A 7,500-nucleotide genomic window follows, 5' to 3' on the forward strand; every position below is an offset into this window, starting at 1 on the left:
GGCGGCGGGAACGACCAAAGTGCGTCGTCCTTCTGTCTCCTCGTGTCGGTTCGTTATTTCTTATGTCTTGTACTCTCTCTCTCTTTTATATATCTATATATATATATATGTGTGTGTGTGTGTGTGTGTGTGTGTGTGTGTGTGTGTGTGTGTGTGTGTGTGTGTGTGTGTGTGTGTGTGTGTGTGTGTCTCTTTTCTCTCTCTTCCCCCCCCCCTCTATCTCTCTCTCTCTCTCTCTCTCTCTCTCTCTCTATATATATATATATATATATATATATATATATATATATATATATATATTGTGTGTGTGTATGTGTGTTTGTATATGTATATGTATATATATACATACATATATATATGCATATATATATATATATATATATATATATATATATATATATATACATGCATTAATATATATATATATATATGTGTGTGTGTGTGTGTATGTGTGTGTATATATACATATGTATACACACACACACACACACACACACATATATATATATATCACCATCGCCATCCCTTTCTTTCCCTTTGACCTTTTTCCATTTACTCCCTCGTTTATATTTGTGTACGTAACTACACACTGTTAAATCTCCCATGATATAATGCATAAATGCATCACTGCGATATACACATTTTTTAGGAAGGGGGGGGTAAAGTTTGAACCAAGTTTGACCATTGTTTTCACGGCAGCTCATGCATGCAAACTTTAACGTGTTCCAGTGATGTGGTAAATCAAGTTTCCAACTGCTCTTCGCTGATGGGATTTCACATGATGTTCCCTTCGATGTTTTTGTTAATGGAAAAGAGACAGATTTGTCGGTATTTAATGTAAGATTTTCCGAGTATTTATTTATTTTATTTTATTTTTTTATTTTTATTTTTTCTTCATTATTTCTTCCTAGTATCGTGTACAGCTATGTACTAAGCTAATGGACATATTATACTAACATGGATATTTTGTACTTACGTGGATACATTGTTCTTACATGGATACATTATACTTACAAGGATAAATCGCACTTACATAGATGTACGTTGTGTGTGTTTATCAAGTAGGAGTTCCGCCTCGGAAGAAATGTGTGAATGTTTTCTTATGATAGATTTTCTAACACGCCAAAAGGTTTTCTGAGAGCCTCCTCGCAGCCCGTCGCTTTCCCTCGCACACGTGAAGGCTCGGTATATAAAACAGCGACTAGAACTTACATTTTCCACGATCATTTTTGTGTGGAAATAACAGATTGAATGGCATTAAATCACAAGAATGTCATGAAAGAAAATTGATTAAAAAAAATCAATAGATGAACAAGAGAAACACGCATGGGATGCTATATATTCCAAGTGCCAAGCGGTGCATGTCCCCCTGTCTATATAAAAGACGAAGGGTATCTGTTCTCCGGGAATTTGTATTTTCTCTCTTCGGGAAGAAATGCGAGAGAGATGAAAGTTGCAGGTTCTCATGATGCATCTTCACGCTCACTCCAGAATGTCAGCGTCACCCATTCCATGAAGAAAAGTGGATGCATATTGCGTTTCGGATGTGTCTCCTTTGGTAATTTTGTTTCGCTTCTAGCTTTCGAAAGCACGGTTGAGTTCCGATTGTCAAGGAAAAAAATTACGGGGAATTTGATTACTCTCAAAGGCGTTATGGCGACCGGGCTATTTCTTTCCATCTCTCGGAGCGCCCTGATTCTATAAGAAATACTTCTAAACCTCTTTCATTCTGCAATTGTGTGCGTGAGTGACTTCTGCCTGGATTTTGTTTTAGAGTCGGCGGGGATGCTTATCGAATTACGCTCGGTCGCTTTCAAGCCAGATACAGAAAGAGATAGAGAAAGTGAGAGAGTGGATACGAAGAGAGAGAGAGAGTGAGTCAGACAGGTAGAAAGGCGAGCAAGAATTGCAAAAATACAGGCAAGTTGACCTACATATAGATTATAGTAAGAGAGAGAGTAAAAGAATCACACACACAAACACACAAATCCAAAGAAAGAAATAAACAAAGAGAGAGTGAGACAGAGAAGGTTAAGATGGTGATGATGACATAAGAACAGGCAATACAGACATACATATAAGAAGATAAAAGGAAGAAAGAAAGATAAAGAGAGAGTCTTGGACAGACAGAGAGAAGGAGGGATGATGACAGAGATAAACAGACAAAGATGCATATAAAAAGAAAAAAAGAAAGAAACAGAGAGAGGGTGTGTGGATAAAACTCAGACAAGTAGACGGACATACACACTCACTCAAACACACACAGAAAGAGAACAAGAGAATTAGAAAGAGAAATAGAGACAGGAATGCTGACACAAACAAACACACAGTAAGAGAGTTAGAAAGAAAAGTAGAGACAGGAATGCTGGAAGAAAGACAGGCAGAGAACACACACACGTATAGAAAGACCGAGAGCAAGAGAGATCAAACAAAAAGGAGAGACCAGAGAGGGAAACACATTTCCTTCAGCAAGTAAATGTTCTCTTGTGGCTTTGCGGCTCATAATGTATTTTCTTCTTCAAAGCTCAAAGTTTTCGGGTGTATGCACAGTATGTGTGTATGTGCTCTATGTCTGTGTTTGCGCACGTGTGTGTGTGTGTGTGTGTGTATGTGTGTGTGTGTATGTGTGTGTGTTTTCCTGAATGTGTATGTGTCTGTATTTTTTATCAATACTTCCTTTTTCTTTTTTCTTTAACCTTTCATAGGTTGAAATACTTGTTTACAGACTGCAAGCTGACAAGCTTACCCTTTCCCCCCATAAGCTTTATCGAAAGCCAGGTCACCGTATTGACCCATTAACCGGGCAAGTGACCTTCCTCTCTCATGCCCCTTTGCCGACCCAATTTTGCCAAGCCTCTCTGACCGTTTAAAAGCCTGTTATCTCCCTGCGTCGAGGCAGAAGCGCACAATCACTGGCAATGTGCGGTTTCCGATAACGTGGATGGCTTGCAGCTCAATGACTGCAATTGCACTTTGTGGCCGTCGCTGGCCTAATTTTGTGATTATTTTGCAGCGGTGGATTTTGAGGATTTTTTTTTTACCATTCTTCTATATCTTTCTCTCTTTTTTTAATGTTAACTTCTCGCTCTCTCTTCTTATAGTTCTCGTCTCTCTCTATCTCTATCATTCTCTCTCTCTCTCTCTCTTTCTCTATCATTCTCTATCTCTCTTTCTCTCTCTCTCTATCATTCTAACTCTCTCTCTCTCTCTCTCTCTCTCTCTCTCTCTCTCTCTCTCTCTCTCTTTCTAACTACCTTTTTTTAACCTTCTTTCCCTCTTCCTCATCGTCACTTCCTCTCGCTCTTTCTATCTTCTATTTTCTTTTTATCTCTGCCATTCTGCGTGCGCTTCGCTTAATTTATTCATTTTGTTAATCGAGTTTATTCTTTCGCTGTGTACTTGTATCTCCTCTTTTGTCTTTGGTTATTGAAACAAAACACCGATAAAGTTACATAGAGTAACATTACTAATGTCTTTATCATTATTACTATCATGATTATCATATTTGTTGTCATGATTATTGTTATTGTTATAATCATCATTATCATTGTTATTGTTATCATTATCATTATCATCACTACTATCATTAGCAGTATTATCATCATTATTATCATTACTGTTACCATTATCGTTGTTATTATTATCGCTATCATTATTATTGTCATTATTATTATCATCATTATAATATCATTATCATTGATATCATCTCTCTCTCTCTCTCTCTCTCTCTCTCTCTCTCTCTCTCTCTCCTCTCTCTCTCTCTCCTCTCTCTCTCTCTCACTATCTCTTTCTCTCTCTCTCCTCTCTCTCTCTCTCTCTTTCTCTCTTTCTGTATGTGTGTGTTTATCATGGTCTGACAAAATGTCAAGACGTATCTGCAGATAACTCATCCTTATCTCCTACATGATTCATCAATGAAAATGAAATGTGCCAAATGGCTTGTTCTTTCTCATCCTTCTTTCCGCTTATTCCTTCTCCTTCTTCTTCTTCCTTCTTCTCTTCTTGTTATCACTCCTCTTCCACCTCTTTTTGCTTCTATTCCTTCCCGTCTTTTTTCTTTCTTTATCCTCTTTTCTTCCTCTTACTCCTTTTCTTCATCTCCCTCCTCCTCCGTTTCCTTCTCCTTCCTTCCTTCTCACTCACCTCCTTGTCCCCTCTTATCATTATTCTTATTCCTTCACCTTATCCAACTCATCTTCTTAACCCCCCTCCCTCCTCCTTCTACTTCAACTCCCCTAATAATTCCTCCTCCTCCTCCTCTTTCTTCTACTCATCCTCCCCCTATCCCTCTTCCTTCTCCTCTTCATTCAAATTCCCCCTCTTACTCCCTTCCTCCCTACTCCCTCTTCCCCTTCCCATCCCCCCTTCTTCCTCCCTCTTCCTCCTCCTCCTCCTTTCTTCTTCCTTCCTCCTCCTCTTCCTTCTCTTTCTCCTCCTCCTCCTCCTCTTCCTCCTCCTCCTTCTCCTCCTCCTCGTCCTCCCCTCTCCCTCCTCCTCCTACTCCCCTATTTCTTTTCCTCCTCTCCCTACCCTTCTCCACTTACCCGGAATCTCCCGACATCATCAGAAAGCCCGATGGTCGAATGCACCCGCTGACTCACTCGCGGCCTTATCCCATTCATAACCATCTCTCAGACGACGACCTTGTCTGTCTCTCTCCCGCGCGGACGCCGACCCGATGCGGCGGCGGCGGAGGAGGAGCCCTTCGTCAGCAGCTGAAGGACGTCTGACGAGCGGCTGACGAGCGGTTTCCCCGGGACCGCTCGTCGTCAGCAGTTAATGGGCGTGTGGCTGGTGGTTCTCCGGGGCCTCGTGCTGACGCTGAAGGAGAGAAGCGGCGTTTGAGAGCAATTGTGTGGCGGGTAATGAGACGGTGAGGAGGACCTCATGGGATCCTTGGATGGGAAATAGAGGGCGAAGGAGAAGGGGAAGGAGAGAGGGGTGGGGGTAAGGAGGAAGCGAGAAAGTTGAGGAAGAGAGAGACAGACAGACAGACACACAGGCATACAAACAGACAGACAGACAGACAGATACACACACAGACAGACAGACACACACACAGATGGACAGCCAGGCAGAGACAGAAAGCACAAGGGACTAAGAGAGGGAAGGATGAAAACAGGGTATAGATTACGAGAAAGGAGAGGAATGGGAGGAGGGAAGAAGGGGGACAGCTAATAAGGGAAAGGAACAAGGATGGAAGATGGAGGAGGGGGAGACAGAAAGGAAACCAAGATAGAGCAAACACCAAGGAAGTGGAGAGAGAGAAAGGAGGCAGGAAGAATCCAAAATCAATGACCAATGCAGAAAGTGCACTGGACTCGTGTGTTCTTTATCGTATTCAGTTTGAGTAAACACAGCACAATGCACATCCCCCACTAACATGTGAGTGTGCTTACAAGAGCAAATTCACACACACACACACACACAGGCTTAACCCCAACCCCAACCCTTCACGCACGCACACATACAAACAAACACAAACACACAGACACACACTAAAAGGACTTACCCTCACTCCCTCCGTATCCTTCCACCCTCTCTCACACACACACACACCTACACCCATACATACACATACCTAAACATTTATAACTACAGGAAAAGAACACGCACGGATATACACATTTACACCCATACACACAAACACACATACGTAGACATTTACATCCATACTTGTACACACACACACACATACAGATTCAGGCCCTACCCCCTTTTTGTCGTGCTTGCCATCCGATTGAGAAGGTTATGGGATTTGGAACTTCTTGACTGGGAATTTCTGGGAATTGCTGGGAATCCGGGAAATCGTAAGGTGAAAATGCATAAAGGTTTACGAGACCGAAATAAATTGTTTAGGTTGGAAAGGGTGGATGGGTAAATAAACGGAGATAAACGAGCGGGCAGATAGATAGGCAGGTGAGTGTGTGTATGTGTGTTTGTGTGTGTGTGTGTGTGTGTGTGTGTGCATCTGCGCATGCGTGTGTGAGTAAACAGAGAAAGAGAAAGCGAGAAAGAGAGAGGGAGAGCGAGAGAAAGAGAAGGCGAGAGAGCGAGAGCAAGAGAAGGCGAGAGAGCGAGAGAGGGAGAGGGAGAGCGAGAGCAAGAGAAGGCGAGAGAGCGAGAGAGCGAGCGCGTAGTAGGACAATCGGATATTTGAAGAGTCGCAGCAGATGAGTGACATTTAAAGGTGAGGAACAAATCGATTTTTAGGGCCATTGTTCCTTGCGTCGCTTCCTCGTCGAAGATCAATAAGGAGACACGGTCCTGAGGCTCACGGATGCAACATGCAAGGAATCGAGGCACCGCGAAGGACTCCTTGAAAGAGGTCCGGCCGATCCTCAAAACGATCCGGGGGACAAAAGAGAAAAGGAGGTGGATTTCTCTCTCTCTCTCTCTCTCTTGTGTAGAAAGGGTTTAACGGAGCATGAAATGTCCTTCTCTTTCATTTCTATTTTGCTTTTTCTTCATCTGCTTCTTTTTCTTCTCCTTTTTATTTTCTTTTTTTCGCTTGAGATGCAATTCCCGTTTATTTGGACGTCCTCCTTGCCTTTCCTTTCTCTTTCCTCTTTCCCTCCTGGAGATCTCTCTGCTGCTTCTTTCCTTCCTTCCCTCCCTTCCTCTTACCCTTTCACTTTCTCTTCCCTGCTTCCCTCTTTCTCTTCTTTCAGGCCCTACCCCTTCTTCCCTTCTTCCCTCCTTCCCTCCCTCCCAACCTTTCCACTCTCTCCACTTCCTCCCTCACTCCCTTTCAAACCTTGTTCTCTACCTCCCCTCTCCTCTCTTCCTATCTATCTCTTCCCTCTCCTCCCTTCCTCTCCCGCTCCTCCCTCTATCTTTCCTCCCTCCCTTCCTACCACCTTCCCTTCCCTCCCCTCCCTCCTTCCCTCTCTCTCCCTCTCTTCCCTCTCTTCCCTCTCTCTCCCTCCCTCCCCTTCCTTCCTCCCTCCCTCCCTCCCTCCCACCTTCCCTTTCCTCCCTTCCCTCTCCCTCTCTTCCCTCCTACCCACCTTCCCTCTCTCTCCCTTCCTCCCTCCCTTCCCTCTCTCTCCCTACCTCCTTTCCTCCCTCCCTCCCTTCCCTCTCTCTCCCTACCTCCTTTCCTCCCTCCCTCCCTTCCCTCTCTCTCTCTCTCTCTCCCTCTCTCTCTCTCTCTCCCTCCCTCCCTCCCTCCCCCCCTCCCTCCCTCCCTCCCTCCCTCCCTCCCTCCCTCCCACCTTCCCTTCCATCCCTCCCCCCGCCCTCCTTCAGTGCCACACCCTCACGCCACTGCTGCTCTCATGGCGGTCGTGTGCGCCGAAACACTTCCATCTTCATCTTGCTCCTTCTCACTTCAAGGGCTATGTAGACTATGCTATCCATCATTATATATCTATCCTTCTGTTTATTTATTTCACCCCTCGCCGCATCTTTTTTATTATTATCGTCATTATTTTCGTTTTCTTTTATCTTCTCCTCCTCCATATTATTATAATTATTATCCTTATCCTTATCATTATC

This window comes from Penaeus japonicus, unplaced genomic scaffold, assembly GCF_977035675.1.
Source record: "Penaeus japonicus unplaced genomic scaffold, GWHDUDI00000001_assembly GWHDUDI00000031, whole genome shotgun sequence".
NCBI classification, from domain to species: domain Eukaryota; kingdom Metazoa; phylum Arthropoda; class Malacostraca; order Decapoda; family Penaeidae; genus Penaeus; species Penaeus japonicus.